Here is a 21,923-nt window from a genome sequence, read left to right on the forward strand (position 1 = left end):
TGGGCTGCAGTTGCAGGCTCGTGCTGTGGAGGGACTATAATGAGCAAAAGGAAGAGCAGTTGTGATGATGCAAATATGTATAAGGTAATACTGTTCATGCTATTATTATCAGAGTGCTGGTGATTCTGCTGAAAGCTGAAATCTGCAATAGTCCGGACATTTCTTGTTCTGTCATCAAGTATCAAGGTTTCTTTATAGACAGGATCCGTCACCAGTAAGTTATCATAAACACATTTCAATCAGTAAGGGCATGAGAGCTTAGAACTGAAGACATGAACTTTTACTAAACTTCTTAAATACCAGACGGAAATCTGAAGAGAGTTCAATGAGCGAAAGATAAATCTACAGGGATGTGACCCGGCTCAGTGATAAAGACTCGTAATACATTGCTATAGAGACTCGTGATACATTGTGACCCGGCTCAGTGATAGAGACTCGTGATACATTGCTATAGAGACTCGTGATACATTGTGACCCGGCTCAGTGATAAAGACTCGTAATACATTGCTATAGAGACTCGTGATACATTGTGACCCGGCTCAGTGATAAAGACTCGTAATACATTGCTATAGAGACTCGTGATACATTGTGACCCGGCTCAGTGATAAAGACTCGTAATACATTGCTATAGAGACTCGTGATACATTGTGACCCGGCTCAGTGATAGAGACTCGTGATACATTGTGATAGAGACTCGTGATACATTGTGACCCGGCTCAGTGATAGAGACTCGTAATACATTGTGACCCAGCTCAGTGATAGAGACTCGTGATACATTGTAACCCGGCTCAGTGATAGAGACTCGTGATACATTGTGATAGAGACTCGTGATACATTGTGACCCGGCTCAGTGATAAAGACTCGTAATACATTGCTATAGAGACTCGTGATACATTGTGACCCGGCTCAGTGATAGAGACTCGTGATACATTGTGATAGAGACTCGTGATACATTGTGACCCGGCTCAGTGATAGAGACTCGTGATACATTGCTATAGAGACTCGTGATACATTGTGATAGAGACTCGTGATACATTGTGACCCGGCTCAGTGATAAAGACTCGTAATACATTGCTATAGAGACTCGTGATACATTGTGACCCGGCTCAGTGATAAAGACTCGTAATACATTGCTATAGAGACTCGTGATACATTGTGACCCGGCTCAGTGATAAAGACTCGTAATACATTGCTATAGAGACTCGTGATACATTGTGACCCGGCTCAGTGATAGAGACTCGTGATACATTGTGATAGAGACTCGTGATACATTGTGACCCGGCTCAGTGATAGAGACTCGTAATACATTGTGACCCAGCTCAGTGATAGAGACTCGTGATACATTGTAACCCGGCTCAGTGATAGAGACTCGTGATACATTGTGATAGAGACTCGTGATACATTGTGACCCGGCTCAGTGATAAAGACTCGTAATACATTGCTATAGAGACTCGTGATACATTGTGACCCGGCTCAGTGATAGAGACTCGTGATACATTGTGATAGAGACTCGTGATACATTGTGACCCGGCTCAGTGATAGAGACTCGTGATACATTGTGATAGAGACTCGTGATACATTGTGACCCGGCTCAGTGATAGAGACTCGTAATACATTGTGACCCAGCTCAGTGATAGAGACTCGTGATACATTGTGACCCGGCTCAGTGATAGAGACTCGTGATACATTGTGACCCGGCTCAGTGATAGAGACTCGTGATACATTGTGATAGAGACTCGTGATACATTGTGACCCGGCTCAGTGATAGAGACTCGTGATACATTGTAACCCGGCTCAGTGATAGAGACTCGTGATACATTGTGACCCGGCTCAGTGATAGAGACTCGTGATACATTGTGACCCGGCTCAGTGATAGAGACTCGTGATACATTTGTGACCCGGCTCAGTGATAGAGACTCGTGATACATTGTGACCCAGCTCAGTGATAGAGACTCGTGATACATTGCTATAGAGACTCGTGATACATTGTGACCCGGCTCAGTGATAAAGACTCGTAATACATTGCTATAGAGACTCGTGATACATTGTGACCAGGCTCAGTGATAAAGACTCGTAATACATTGCTATAGAGACTCGTGATACATTGTGACCCGGCTCAGTGATAAAGACTCGTAATACATTGCTATAGAGACTCGTGATACATTGTGACCCGGCTCAGTGATAGAGACTCGTGATACATTGTGATAGAGACTCGTGATACATTGTGACCCGGCTCAGTGATAGAGACTCGTGATACATTGTGATAGAGACTCGTGATACATTGTGACCCGGCTCAGTGATAGAGACTCGTGATACATTGTGATAGAGACTCGTGATACATTGTGACCCGGCTCAGTGATAAAGACTCGTAATACATTGCTATAGAGACTCGTGATACATTGTGACCCGGCTCAGTGATAGAGACTCGTGATACATTGTGATAGAGACTCGTGATACATTGTGACCCGGCTCAGTGATAGAGACTCGTGATACATTGTGATAGAGACTCGTGATACATTGTGACCCGGCTCAGTGATAGAGACTCGTAATACATTGTGACCCAGCTCAGTGATAGAGACTCGTGATACATTGTAACCCGGCTCAGTGATAGAGACTCGTGATAGAGACTCGTGATACATTGTGACCCGGCTCAGTGATAGAGACTCGTGATACATTGTAACCCGGCTCAGTGATAGAGACTCGTGATACATTGTGACCCGGCTCAGTGATAGAGACTCGTGATACATTTGTGACCCGGCTCAGTGATAGAGACTCGTGATACATTGTGACCCAGCTCAGTGATAGAGACTCGTGATACACTGTGATAGAAACTCGTGATACATTGTGACCCGGCTCAGTGATAAAGAGACTTGTGATACATTGTGACCCGGCTCAGTGATAGAGACTCGTGATACATTGTGATATAGACTCATGATACGTAGTGACTCGGCTCAGTGATAAAGAGACTTTTAATACATTGTGACCCAGCTCAGTGATAGAGATTCATGATACATTGTGACCCGGCTCAGTGATAGAGACTCGTGATACATTGTGACCCGGCTCAGTGATAGAGACTCGTAATACATTGTGATATAGACTCATGATACGTAGTGACCCGGCTCAGTGATAAAGAGACTTGTGATACATTGTGACCCGGCTCAGTGATATAGACTCATGATACGTGGTGACCCAGCTCAGTGATAAAGAGACTTGTGATACGTTATGTTCAGCAGTGAGGACGCCACCCTGCTCTGATACTCAGTGATTCTTATGTAATGATGACAGGGAGACTATGCTGTTTGTATAAGTCGTCACACCCTCATAATCCACCATGATCTGATTTAGCTGTAACAAACTCACATTACAAGCACTTAGTGCTGGCCGGAGTCCAAGAGAGCAACTCGGAGCAAGGAGTATTTATAAAGCTGCGGACTAATGATTATCCGCAGAATCAGACCGTGACCTTCACCGACCCAAGGAGACTCACTTCATGAGAAGATGGAGGCTCAACAAACAGATGGCACATGCTCCAAAAAATCACCCATACCATATACTAAAGATATCACACCAAACAAGTGCGGGAAGTGTATGTAGAAGTAAGGAAAAGCCCAGCAAGGGAGAAAAGAGAGGAAAGAGAAAGACTATAGACCATGAGTAATAGCTGAATGAGTCACAAGCTCAGAGCTGCCACCATACAAAGCCCTACAATGCTGTCACCATACAAAACACTACAATGCTACCACCATACAAAACACTACAATGCTGCCTCCATACAAAGCCCTACAATGCTGCCTCCATACAAAACATTACAATGCTGCCTCCATACAAAACACTACAATGCTGCCACCATACAAAACACTACAATGCTGCCACCATACAAAGCACTACAATGCTACCACCATACAAAACACTACAATGCTGCCACCATACAAAACACTACAATGCTGCCTCCATACAAAACACTACAATGCTGCCACCATACAAAACACTACAATGCTGCCACCATACAAAACACTACAATGCTACCACCATACAAAACACTACAATGCTGCCACCATACAAAACACTACAATGCTGCCACCATACAAAACACTACAATGCTGCCACCATACAAAACACTACAATGCTGCCACCATACAAAACACTACAATGCTGCCTCCATACAAAACACTACAATGCTACCACCATACAAAACACTACAATGCTACCACCATACAAAACACTACAATGCTGCCTCCATACAAAACACTACAATGCTGCCACCATACAAAACACTACAATGCTGCCACCATACAAAACACTACAATGCTGACACCATACAAAACACTACAATGCTGTCACCATACAAAACACTACAATGCTGCCACCATACAAAACACTACAATGCTGCCACCATACAAAACACTACAATGCTGCCACCATACAAAACACTACAATGCTGCCACCATACAAAACACTACAATGCTGTCACCATACAAAACACTACAATGCTGCCACCATACAAAACACTACAATGCTGCCACCATACAAAACACTACAATGCTACCACCATACAAAACACTACAATGCTGCCTCCATACAAAACACTACAATGCTGCCTCCATACAAAACACTACAATGCTACCACCATACAAAACACTACAATGCTGCCTCCATACAAAGCACTACAATGCTGCCACCATACAAAACACTACAATGCTGCCTCCATACAAAACACTACAATGCTACCACCATACAAAACACTACAATGCTACCACCATACAAAACACTACAATGCTGCCTCCATACAAAACACTACAATGCTGCCTCCATACAAAACACTACAATGCTACCACCATACAAAACACTACAATGCTGCCTCCATACAAAACACTACAATGCTGCCTCCATACAAAACACTACAATGCTACCACCATACAAAACACTACAATGCTGCCACCATACAAAACACTACAATGCTGCCACCATACAAAACACTACAATGCTGCCACCATACAAAGCACTACAATGCTGCCACCATACAAAACACTACAATGCTGTCACCATACAAAACACTACAATGCTGCCACCATACAAAACACTACAATGCTACCACCATACAAAACACTACAATGCTGCCTCCATACAAAACACTACAATGCTACCACCATACAAAGCACTACAATGCTACCACCATACAAAACACTACAATGCTACCACCATACAAAACACTACAATGCTACCACCATACAAAACACTACAATGCTACCACCATACAAAACACTACAATGCTGTCACCATACAAAGCACTACAATGCTGCCTCCATACAAAACACTACAATGCTACCACCATACAAAACACTACAATGCTATCACCATACAAAACACTACAATGCTGCCACCATACAAAACACTACAATGCTGTCACCATACAAAGCACTACAATGCTACCACCATACAAAACACTACAATGCTGTCACCATACAAAACACTACAATGCTGCCACCATACAAAACACTACAATGCTGTCACCATACAAAACACTACAATGCTGTCACCATACAAAACACTACAATACTACCACCATACAAAACACTACAATGCTACCACCATACAAAACACTACAATGCTGCCACCATACAAAACACTACAATGCTGTCACCATACAAAACACTACAATACTACCACCATACAAAACACTACAATGCTACCACCATACAAAACACTACAATGCTGCCTCCATACAAAACACTACAATGCTGCCACCATACAAAGCACTACAATGCTGCCACCATACAAAGCACTACAATGCTACCACCAAACAAAACACTACAATGCTGTCACCATACAAAACACTACAATGCTGCCTCCATACAAAACACTACAATGCTGCCTCCATACAAAACACTACAATGCTACCACCATACAAAACACTACAATGCTGTCACCATACAAAGCACTACAATGCTATCACCATACAAAACACTACAATGCTGTCACCATACAAAGCACTACAATGCTATCACCATACAAAACACTACAATGCTGCCACCATACAAAACACTACAATGCTACCACCATACAAAACACTACAATGCTGCCACCATACAAAACACTACAATGCTGCCTCCATACAAAACACTACAATGCTACCACCATACAAAACACTACAATGCTATCACCATACAAAACACTACAATGCTGCCACCATACAAAACACTACAATGCTGCCACCATACAAAACACTACAATGCTGCCTCCATAGAAAACACTACAATGCTGCCTCCATACAAAACACTACAATGCTGCCTCCATACAAAACACTACAATGCTACCACCATACAAAACACTACAATGCTGCCACCATACAAAGCACTACAATGCTGTCACCATACAAAACACTACAATGCTGCCACCATACAAAACACTACAATGCTGCCTCCATACAAAACACTACAATGCTGCCTCCATACAAAACACTACAATGCTGCCTCCATACAAAACACTACAATGCTACCACCATACAAAACACTACAATGCTATCACCATACAAAACACTACAATGCTGCCACCATACAAAACACTACAATGCTGCCACCATACAAAACACTACAATGCTGCCACCATACAAAGCACTACAATGCTGCCTCCATACAAAACACTACAATGCTGCCTCCATACAAAACACTACAATGCTGCCTCCATACAAAACACTACAATGCTACCACCATACAAAACACTACAATGCTGCCACCATACAAAACACTACAATGCTGTCACCATACAAAGCACAACAATGCTACCACCATACAAAACACTACAATGCTACCACCATACAAAACACTACAATGCTGCCACCATACAAAACACTACAATGCTGTCACCATACAAAACACTACAATACTACCACCATACAAAACACTACAATGCTACCACCATACAAAACACTACAATGCTGCCTCCATACAAAACACTACAATGCTGCCACCATACAAAGCACTACAATTCTGCCACCATACAAAGCACTACAATGCTGTCACCATACAAAACACTACAATGCTGCCTCCATACAAAACACTACAATGCTGCCTCCATACAAAACACTACAATGCTATCACCATACAAAACACTACAATGCTGCCACCATACAAAACACTACAATGCTGCCACCATACAAAACACTACAATGCTATCACCATACAAAAGACTACAATGCTGCCTCCATACAAAACACTAAAATGCTGCCTCCATACAAAACACTACAATGCTGCCTCCATACAAAACACTACAATGCTATCACCATACAAAACACTACAATGCTGCCTCCATACAAAACACTACAATGCTGCCTCCATACAAAACACTACAATGCTATCACCATACAAAACACTACAATGCTGCCACCATACAAAACACTACAATGCTGCCTCCATACAAAACACTACAATGCTGCCTCCATACAAAACACTACAATGCTGCCACCATACAAAACACTACAATGCTGCCTCCATACAAAACACTACAATGCTACCACCATACAAAACACTACAATGCTATCACCATACAAAACACTACAATGCTGCCACCATACAAAACACTACAATGCTGCCACCATACAAAACACTACAATGCTGCCACGATACAAAGCACTACAATGCTGCCTCCATACAAAACACTACAATGCTGCCTCCATACAAAACACTACAATGCTACCACCATACAAAACACTACAATGCTACCACCATACAAAACACTACAATGCTACCACCATACAAAACACTACAATGCTGCCACCATACAAAGCACTACAATGCTGCCACCATACAAAGCACTACAATGCTACCACCATACAAAACACTACAATGCTACCACCATACAAAACACTACAATGCTACCACCATACAAAACACTACAATGCTACCACCATACAAAACACTACAATGCTACCACCATACAAAACACTACAATGCTACCACCATACAAAACACTACAATGCTGCCACCATGCAAAGCACTACAATGCTGCCACCATACAAAGCACTACAATGCTACCACCAAACAAAACACTACAATGCTGTCACCATACAAAACACTACAATGCTGCCACCATACAAAGCACTACAATGCTGCCACCATACAAAGCACTACAATGCTACCACCATACAAAACACTACAATGCTACCACCATACAAAACACTACAATGCTACCACCATACAAAACACTACAATGCTACCACCATACAAAACACTACAATGCTGTCACCATACAAAGCACTACAATGCTGCCTCCATACAAAACACTACAATGCTACCACCATACAAAACACTACAATGCTATCACCATACAAAACACTACAATGCTGCCACCATACAAAACACTACAATGCTGTCACCATACAAAGCACTACAATGCTACCACCATACAAAACACTACAATGCTGTCACCATACAAAACACTACAATGCTGCCACCATACAAAACACTACAATGCTGTCACCATACAAAACACTACAATGCTGTCACCATACAAAACACTACAATACTACCACCATACAAAACACTACAATGCTACCACCATACAAAACACTACAATGCTGCCACCATACAAAACACTACAATGCTGTCACCATACAAAACACTACAATACTACCACCATACAAAACACTACAATGCTACCACCATACAAAACACTACAATGCTGCCTCCATACAAAACACTACAATGCTGCCACCATACAAAGCACTACAATGCTGCCACCATACAAAGCACTACAATGCTACCACCAAACAAAACACTACAATGCTGTCACCATACAAAACACTACAATGCTGCCTCCATACAAAACACTACAATGCTGCCTCCATACAAAACACTACAATGCTACCACCATACAAAACACTACAATGCTGTCACCATACAAAGCACTACAATGCTATCACCATACAAAACACTACAATGCTGTCACCATACAAAGCACTACAATGCTATCACCATACAAAACACTACAATGCTGCCACCATACAAAACACTACAATGCTACCACCATACAAAACACTACAATGCTGCCACCATACAAAACACTACAATGCTGCCTCCATACAAAACACTACAATGCTACCACCATACAAAACACTACAATGCTATCACCATACAAAACACTACAATGCTGCCACCATACAAAACACTACAATGCTGCCACCATACAAAACACTACAATGCTGCCTCCATACAAAACACTACAATGCTGCCTCCATACAAAACACTACAATGCTGCCTCCATACAAAACACTACAATGCTACCACCATACAAAACACTACAATGCTGCCACCATACAAAGCACTACAATGCTGCCACCATACAAAGCACTACAATGCTGTCACCATACAAAACACTACAATGCTGCCACCATACAAAACACTACAATGCTGCCTCCATACAAAACACTACAATGCTGCCTCCATACAAAACACTACAATGCTGCCTCCATACAAAACACTACAATGCTACCACCATACAAAACACTACAATGCTATCACCATACAAAACACTACAATGCTGCCACCATACAAAACACTACAATGCTGCCACCATACAAAACACTACAATGCTGCCACCATACAAAGCACTACAATGCTGCCTCCATACAAAACACTACAATGCTGCCTCCATACAAAACACTACAATGCTGCCTCCATACAAAACACTACAATGCTACCACCATACAAAACACTACAATGCTGCCACCATACAAAACACTACAATGCTGTCACCATACAAAGCACAACAATGCTACCACCATACAAAACACTACAATGCTACCACCATACAAAACACTACAATGCTGCCACCATACAAAACACTACAATGCTGTCACCATACAAAACACTACAATACTACCACCATACAAAACACTACAATGCTACCACCATACAAAACACTACAATGCTGCCTCCATACAAAACACTACAATGCTGCCACCATACAAAGCACTACAATTCTGCCACCATACAAAGCACTACAATGCTGTCACCATACAAAACACTACAATGCTGCCTCCATACAAAACACTACAATGCTGCCTCCATACAAAACACTACAATGCTATCACCATACAAAACACTACAATGCTGCCACCATACAAAACACTACAATGCTGCCACCATACAAAACACTACAATGCTATCACCATACAAAAGACTACAATGCTGCCTCCATACAAAACACTAAAATGCTGCCTCCATACAAAACACTACAATGCTGCCTCCATACAAAACACTACAATGCTATCACCATACAAAACACTACAATGCTGCCTCCATACAAAACACTACAATGCTGCCTCCATACAAAACACTACAATGCTATCACCATACAAAACACTACAATGCTGCCACCATACAAAACACTACAATGCTGCCTCCATACAAAACACTACAATGCTGCCTCCATACAAAACACTACAATGCTGCCACCATACAAAACACTACAATGCTGCCTCCATACAAAACACTACAATGCTACCACCATACAAAACACTACAATGCTATCACCATACAAAACACTACAATGCTGCCACCATACAAAACACTACAATGCTGCCACCATACAAAACACTACAATGCTGCCACGATACAAAGCACTACAATGCTGCCTCCATACAAAACACTACAATGCTGCCTCCATACAAAACACTACAATGCTACCACCATACAAAACACTACAATGCTACCACCATACAAAACACTACAATGCTACCACCATACAAAACACTACAATGCTGCCACCATACAAAGCACTACAATGCTGCCACCATACAAAGCACTACAATGCTACCACCATACAAAACACTACAATGCTACCACCATACAAAACACTACAATGCTACCACCATACAAAACACTACAATGCTACCACCATACAAAACACTACAATGCTACCACCATACAAAACACTACAATGCTACCACCATACAAAACACTACAATGCTGCCACCATGCAAAGCACTACAATGCTGCCACCATACAAAGCACTACAATGCTACCACCAAACAAAACACTACAATGCTGTCACCATACAAAACACTACAATGCTGCCACCATACAAAGCACTACAATGCTGCCACCATACAAAGCACTACAATGCTACCACCATACAAAACACTACAATGCTACCACCATACAAAACACTACAATGCTACCACCATACAAAACACTACAATGCTGCCTCCATACAAAACACTACAATGCTGCCACCATACAAAACACTGCAATGCTACCACCAAACAAAACACTACAATGCTGCCTCCATACAAAACACTACAATGCTGCCTCCATACAAAACACTACAATGCTGCCTCCATACAAAACACTACAATGCTGCCTCCATACAAAACACTACAATGCTGCCTCCATACACAACACTACAATGCTGCCTCCATACAAAACACTACAATGCTGCCACCATACAAAACACTACAATGCTACCACCAAACAAAACACTACAATGCTGTCACCATACAAAACACTACAATGCTGCCACCATACAAAACACTACAATGCTGCCTCCATACAAAACACTACAATGCTGCCTCCATACAAAACACTACAATGCTGCCTCCATACAAAACACTACAATGCTACCACCATACAAAACACTACAATGCTATCACCATACAAAACACTACAATGCTGCCACCATACAAAGCCCTACAATGCTGCCTCCATACAAAACACTACAATGCTGCCTCCATACAAAACACTACAATGCTGCCTCCATGCAAAACACTACAATGCTACCACCATACAAAACACTACAATGCTGCCACCATACAAAGCACTACAATGCTGTCACCATACAAAACACTACAATGCTGCCACCATACAAAACACTACAATGCTACCTCCATACAAAACACTACAATGCTGCCTCCATACAAAACACTACAATGCTGCCTCCATACAAAACACTACAATGCTACCACCATACAAAACACTACAATGCTGCCACCATACAAAACACTACAATGCTGTCACCATACAGAACACTACAATGCTGCCTCCATACAAAACACTACAATGCTACCACCATACAAAACACTACAATGCTACCACCATACAAAACACTACAATGCTGCCACCATACAAAACACTACAATGCTGCCTCCATACAAAACACTACAATGCTGCCTCCATACAAAACACTACAATGCTATCACCATACAAAGCACTACAATGCTGCCACCATACAAAACACTACAATGCTGCCTCCATACAAAACACTACAATGCTGCCTCCATACAAAGCACTACAATGCTGCCTCCATACAAAGCACTACAATGCTGTCACCATACAAAACACTACAATGCTGCCACCATACAAAACACTACAATGCTGCCACCATACAAAACACTACAATGCTGCCACCATACAAAACACTACAATGCTATCACCATACAAAACACTACAATGCTGCCACCATACAAAACACTACAATGCTGCCTCCATACAAAACACTACAATGCTATCACCATACAAAACACTACAATGCTACCACCATACAAAGCACTACAATGCTGCCACCATACAAAACACTACAATGCTGCCTCCATACAAAACACTACAATGCTGCCTCCATACAAAACACTACAATGCTACCACCATACAAAACACTACAATGCTATCACCATACAAAACACTACAATGCTGCCACCATACAAAACACTACAATGCTGCCACCATACAAAACACTACAATGCTGCCTCCATACAAAACACTACAATGCTACCACCATACAAAACACTACAATGCTATCACCATACAAAACACTACAATGCTGTCACCATACAAAGCACTACAATGCTACCACCATACAAAACACTACAATGCTACCACCATACAAAACACTACAATGCTACCACCATACAAAACACTACAATGCTATCACCATACAAAACACTACAATGCTACCACCATACAAAACACTACAATGCTACCACCATACAAAACACTACAATGCTGCCACCATACAAAACACTACAATGCTGTCACCATACAAAGCACTACAATGCTACCACCATACAAAACACTACAATGCTACCACCATACAAAACACTACAATGCTACCACCATACAAAACACTACAATGCTACCACCATACAAAACACTACAATGCTATCACCATACAAAACACTACAATGCTGCCACCATACAAAACACTACAATGCTGTCACCATACAAAGCACTACAATGCTACCACCATACAAAACACTACAATGCTGCCACCATACAAAACACTACAATGCTGTCACCATACAAAACACTACAATGCTACCACCATACAAAACACTACAATGCTGCCACCATACAAAACACTACAATGCTGTCACCATACAAAACACTACAATACTACCACCATACAAAACACTACAATGCTACCACCATACAAAACACTACAATGCTGCCTCCATACAAAACACTACAATGCTGCCACCATACAAAGCACTACAATGCTGCCACCATACAAAGCACTACAATGCTACCACCAAACAAAACACTACAATGCTGTCACCATACAAAACACAACAATGCTGCCTCCATACAAAACACTACAATGCTGCCTCCATACAAAACACTACAATGCTATCACCATACAAAACACTACAATGCTATCACCATACAAATCACTACAATGCTGCCTCCATACAAAACACTACAATGCTATCACCATACAAAACACTACAATGCTGCCACCATACAAAACACTACAATGCTATCACCATACAAAACACTACAATGCTGCCACCATACAAAACACTACAATGCTGCCACCATACAAAACACTACAATGCTGCCACCATACAAAACACTACAATGCTGCCACCATACAAAACACTACAATGCTGCCACCATACAAAACACTACAATGCTATCACCATACAAAACACTACAATGCTGCCTCCATACAAAACACTACAATGCTATCACCATACAAAACACTACAATGCTGCCACCATACAAAACACTACAATGCTGCCACCATACAAAACACTACAATGCTATCACCATACAAAACACTACAATGCTGCCTCCATACAAAACACTACAATGCTGCCTCCATACAAAACACTACAATGCTGCCTCCATACAAAACACTACAATGCTATCACCATACAAAACACTACAATGCTGCCACCATACAAAACACTACAATGCTGCCTCCATACAAAACACTACAATGCTATCACCATACAAAACACTACAATGCTGCCACCATACAAAACACTACAATGCTGCCTCCATACAAAACACTACAATGCTACCACCATACAAAACACTACAATGCTATCACCATACAAAACACTACAATGCTGCCACCATACAAAACACTACAATGCTATCACCATACAAAACACTACAATGCTGCCACGATACAAAGCACTACAATGCTACCACCATACAAAACACTACAATGCTATCACCATACAAAACACTACAATGCTGCCACCATACAAAACACTACAATGCTGCCTCCATACAAAACACTACAATGCTGCCTCCATACAAAACACTACAATGCTGCCTCCATACAAAACACTATAATGCTACCACCATACAAAACACTACAATGCTACCACCATACAAAACACTACAATGCTACCACCATACAAAACACTACAATGCTGCCACCATACAAAGCACTACAATGCTGCCACCATACAAAGCACTACAATGCTACCACCATACAAAACACTACAATGCTGCCACCATACAAAACACTACAATGCTACCACCATACAAAACACTACAATGCTATCACCATACAAAACACTACAATGCTGCCACCATACAAAACACTACAATGCTGCCTCCATACAAAACACTACAATGCTGCCTCCATACAAAACACTACAATGCTGCCTCCATACAAAACACTATAATGCTACCACCATACAAAACACTACAATGCTACCACCATACAAAACACTACAATGCTACCACCATACAAAACACTACAATGCTGCCACCATACAAAGCACTACAATGCTGCCACCATACAAAGCACTACAATGCTACCACCATACAAAACACTACAATGCTACCACCATACAAAACACTACAATGCTGCCACCATACAAAGCACTACAATGCTGCCACCATACAAAGCACTACAATGCTACCACCAAACAAAACACTACAATGCTGTCACCATACAAAACACTACAATGCTGCCACCATACAAAACACTACAATGCTGCCTCCATACAAAACACTACAATGCTGCCTCCATACAAAACACTACAATGCTGCCTCCATACAAAACACTACAATGCTACCACCATACAAAACACTACAATGCTATCACCATACAAAACACTACAATGCTGCCACCATACAAAACACTACAATGCTGCCACCATACAAAACACTACAATGCTGCCACCATACAAAACACTACAATGCTGCCTCCATACAAAACACTACAATGCTACCACCATACAAAACACTACAATGCTGCCACCATACAAAACACTACAATGCTGCCACCATACAAAACACTACAATGCTGCCACCATACAAAACACTACAATGCTGCCACCATACAAAGCACTACAATGCTGCCTCCATACAAAACACTACAATGCTGCCTCCATACAAAACACTACAATGCTGCCTCCATACAAAACACTACAATGCTACCACCATACAAAACACTACAATGCTATCACCATACAAAACACTACAATGCTGCCACCATACAATACACTACAATGCTGTCACCATACAAAGCACTACAATGCTGCCACCATACAAAACACTACAATGCTGCCACCATACAAAACACTACAATGCTGTCACCATACAAAACACTACAATGCTACCACCATACAAAACACTACAATGCTGCCTCCATACAAAACACTACAATGCTGTCACCATACAAAACACTACAATGCTACCACCATACAAAACACTACAATACTACCACCATACAAAACACTACAATGCTGCCACCATACAAAACACTACAATGCTGCCACCATACAAAGCACTACAATGCTGCCACCATACAAAACACTACAATACTACCACCATACAAAACACTACAATGCTACCACCATACAAAACACTACAATGCTGCATCCATACAAAACACTACAATGCTGCCACAATACAAAACACTACAATGCTGCCACCATACAAAACACTACAATGCTGCCACCATACAAAACACTACAATGCTACCACCATACAAAACACTACAATACTACCACCATACAAAACACTACAATGCTACCACCATACAAAACACTACAATGCTGCATCCATACAAAACACTACAATGCTACCACCATACAAAACACTACAATGCTGCATCCATACAAAACACTACAATGCTGCCACCATACAAAACACTACAATGCTGCCACCATACAAAACACTACAATACTACCACCATACAAAACACTACAATGCTACCACCATACAAAACACTACAATACTACCACCATACAAAACACTACAATGCTGCATCCATACAAAACACTACAATGCTACCACCATGCAAAACACTACAATGCTGCCACCATACAAAACACTACAATGCTGTCACCATACAAAACACTACAATGCTGCCACCATACAAAACACTACAATGCTGTCACCATACAAAACACTACAATACTACCACCATACAAAACACTACAATGCTACCACCATACAAAACACTACAATGCTGCCACCATACAAAACACTACAATGCTGTCACCATACAAAACACTACAATGCTGCCACCATACAAAACACTACAATGCTGTCACCATACAAAACACTACAATGCTACCACCATATAAAACACTACAATACTACCACCATACAAAACACTACAATGCTGCCACCATACAAAACACTACAATGCTGCCTCCATACAAAACACTACAATGCTGCCTCCATACAAAACACTACAATGCTACCACCATACAAAACACTACAATGCTGCCTCCATACAAAACACTACAATGCTGCCTCCATACAAAACACTACAATGCTACCACCATACAAAACACTACAATGCTGCCACCATACAAAACACTACAATGCTGCCTCCATACAAAACACTACAATGCTGCCTCCATACAAAACACTACAATGCTGCCACCATACAAAACACTACAATGCTGCCACCATACAAAACACTACAATGCTGTCACCATACAAAACACTACAATGCTACCACCATACAAAACACTACAATGCTGCCTCCATACAAAACACTACAATGCTACCACCATACAAAACACTACAATGCTGCCTCCATACAAAACACTACAATGCTGCCTCCATACAAAACACTACAATGCTGCCTCCATACAAAGCACTACAATGCTGCCACCATACAAAACACTACAATGCTACCACCATACAAAACACTACAATGCTGCCACCATACAAAACACTACAATGCTGCCTCCATACAAAACACTACAATGCTACCACCATACAAAACACTACAATGCTGCCTCCATACAAAACACTACAATGCTGCCTCCATACAAAACACTACAATGCTGCCTCCATACAAAGCACTACAATGCTGCCACCATACAAAACACTACAATGCTACCACCATACAAAACACTACAATGCTGCCTCCATACAAAACACTACAATGCTGCCTCCATACAAAACACTACAATGCTGCCTCCATACAAAACACTACAATGCTGCCACCATACAAAACACTACAATACTACCACCATACAAAACACTACAATGCTGCCACCATACAAAACACTACAATGCTGCCTCCATACAAAACACTACAATGCTGCCTCCATACAAAACACTACAATGCTGCCTCCATACAAAACACTATAATGCTACCACCATACAAAACACTACAATGCTACCACCATACAAAACACTACAATGCTACCACCATACAAAACACTACAATGCTGCCACCATACAAAGCACTACAATGCTGCCACCATACAAAGCACTACAATGCTACCACCATACAAAACACTACAATGCTGCCACCATACAAAACACTACAATGCTACCACCATACAAAACACTACAATGCTATCACCATACAAAACACTACAATGCTGCCACCATACAAAACACTACAATGCTGCCTCCATACAAAACACTACAATGCTGCCTCCATACAAAACACTACAATGCTGCCTCCATACAAAACACTATAATGCTACCACCATACAAAACACTACAATGCTACCACCATACAAAACACTACAATGCTACCACCATACAAAACACTACAATGCTGCCACCATACAAAGCACTACAATGCTGCCACCATACAAAGCACTACAATGCTACCACCATACAAAACACTACAATGCTACCACCATACAAAACACTACAATGCTGCCACCATACAAAGCACTACAATGCTGCCACCATACAAAGCACTACAATGCTACCACCAAACAAAACACTACAATGCTGTCACCATACAAAACACTACAATGCTGCCACCATACAAAACAATACAATGCTGCCTCCATACAAAACACTACAATGCTGCCTCCATACAAAACACTACAATGCTGCCTCCATACAAAACACTACAATGCTACCACCATACAAAACACTACAATGCTATCACCATACAAAACACTACAATGCTGCCACCATACAAAACACTACAATGCTGCCACCATACAAAACACTACAATGCTGCCACCATACAAAACACTACAATGCTGCCTCCATACAAAACACTACAATGCTACCACCATACAAAACACTACAATGCTGCCACCATACAAAACACTACAATGCTGCCACCATACAAAACACTACAAAGCTGCCACCATACAAAACACTACAATGCTGCCACCATACAAAGCACTACAATGCTGCCTCCATACAAAACACTACAATGCTGCCTCCATACAAAACACTACAATGCTGCCTCCATACAAAACACTACAATGCTACCACCATACAAAACACTACAATGCTATCACCATACAAAACACTACAATGCTGCCACCATACAATACACTACAATGCTGTCACCATACAAAGCACTACAATGCTGCCACCATACAAAACACTACAATGCTGCAACCATACAAAACACTACAATGCTGTCACCATACAAAACACTACAATGCTACCACCATACAAAACACTACAATGCTGCCTCCATACAAAACACTACAATGCTGTCACCATACAAAACACTACAATGCTACCACCATACAAAACACTACAATACTACCACCATACAAAACACTACAATGCTGCCACCATACAAAACACTACAATGCTGCCACCATACAAAGCACTACAATGCTGCCACCATACAAAACACTACAATACTACCACCATACAAAACACTACAATGCTACCACCATACAAAACACTACAATGCTGCATCCATACAAAACACTACAATGCTGCCACCATACAAAACACTACAATGCTGCCACCATACAAAACACTACAATGCTGCCACCATGCAAAACACTACAATGCTACCACCATACAAAACACTACAATACTACCACCATACAAAACACTACAATGCTACCACCATACAAAACACTACAATGCTGCATCCATACAAAACACTACAATGCTACCACCATACAAAACACTACAATGCTGCATCCATACAAAACACTACAATGCTGCCACCATACAAAACACTACAATGCTGCCACCATACAAAACACTACAATACTACCACCATACAAAACACTACAATGCTACCACCATACAAAACACTACAATACTACCACCATACAAAACACTACAATGCTGCATCCATACAAAACACTACAATGCTACCACCATACAAAACACTACAATGCTGCCACCATACAAAAGACTACAATGCTGTCACCATACAAAACACTACAATGCTGCCACCATACAAAACACTACAATGCTGTCACCATACAAAACACTACAATACTACCACCATACAAAACACTACAATGCTACCACCATACAAAACACTACAATGCTGCCACCATACAAAACACTACAATGCTGTCACCATACAAAACACTACAATGCTGCCACCATACAAAACACTACAATGCTGTCACCATACAAAACACTACAATGCTACCACCATATAAAACACTACAATACTACCACCATACAAAACACTACAATGCTGCCACCATACAAAACACTACAATGCTGCCTCCATACAAAACACTACAATGCTGCCTCCATACAAAACACTACAATGCTACCACCATACAAAACACTACAATGCTGCCTCCATACAAAACACTACAATGCTGCCTCCATACAAAACACTACAATGCTACCACCATACAAAACACTACAATGCTGCCACCATACAAAACACTACAATGCTGCCTCCATACAAAACACTACAATGCTGCCTCCATACAAAACACTACAATGCTGCCACCATACAAAACACTACAATGCTGCCACCATACAAAACACTACAATGCTGTCACCATACAAAACACTACAATGCTACCACCATACAAAACACTACAATGCTGCCTCCATACAAAACACTACAATGCTACCACCATACAAAACACTACAATGCTGCCTCCATACAAAACACTACAATGCTGCCTCCATACAAAACACTACAATGCTGCCTCCATACAAAGCACTACAATGCTGCCACCATACAAAACACTACAATGCTACCACCATACAAAACACTACAATGCTGCCACCATACAAAACACTACAATGCTGCCTCCATACAAAACACTACAATGCTGCCTCCATACAAAACACTACAATGCTGCCTCCATACAAAGCACTACAATGCTGCCACCATACAAAACACTACAATGCTACCACCATACAAAACACTACAATGCTGCCTCCATACAAAACACTACAATGCTGCCTCCATACAAAACACTACAATGCTGCCTCCATACAAAACACTACAATGCTGCCACCATACAAAACACTACAATACTACCACCATACAAAACACTACAATGCTGCCACCATACAAAACACTACAATGCTGCCTCCATACAAAACACTACAATGCTGCCTCCATACAAAACACTACAATGCTACCACCATACAAAACACTACAATGCTGTCACCATACAAAACACTACAATGCTGCCACCATACAAAGCACTACAATGCTGCCACCATACAAAACACTACAATGCTACCACCATACAAAACACTACAATGCTACCACCATACAAAACACTACAATGCTGTCACCATACAAAACACTACAATGCTGCCACCATACAAAACACTACAATGCTGCCTCCATACAAAACACTACAATGCTACCACCATACAAAACACTACAATGCTGCCTCCATACAAAACACTACAATGCTGCCTCCATACAAAACACTACAATGCTGCCACCATACAAAACACTACAATGCTGCCTCCATACAAAACACTACAATGCTACCACCATACAAAACACTACAATGCTGCCTCCATACAAAACACTACAATGCTGCCTCCATACAAAACACTACAATGCTGTCACCATACAAAACACTACAATGCTGCCACCATACAAAACACTACAATGCTGCCACCATACAAAACACTACAATGCTGCCTCCATACAAAACACTACAATGCTGCCTCCATACAAAACACTACAATGCTGCCACCATACAAAGCACTACAATGCTGACACCATACAAAACACTACAATGCTGCCACCATACAAAGCACTACAATGCTGACACCATACAAAACACTACAATGCTGCCACCATACAAAACACTACAATGCTGCCTCCATACAAAACACTACAATGCTGCCACCATACAAAACACTACAATGCTGCCACCATACAAAGCCCTACAATGCTGCCACCATACAAAGCCCTACAATGCTGCCTCCATACAAAACACTACAATGCTACCACCATACAAAGCACTACAATGCTGCCACCATACA

Source organism: Phyllobates terribilis, unplaced genomic scaffold (genome assembly GCF_046119375.1).
Source record: "Phyllobates terribilis strain yellow unplaced genomic scaffold, ASM4611937v1 Scaffold_4__5_contigs__length_816908805, whole genome shotgun sequence".
Taxonomy (NCBI): domain Eukaryota; kingdom Metazoa; phylum Chordata; class Amphibia; order Anura; family Dendrobatidae; genus Phyllobates; species Phyllobates terribilis.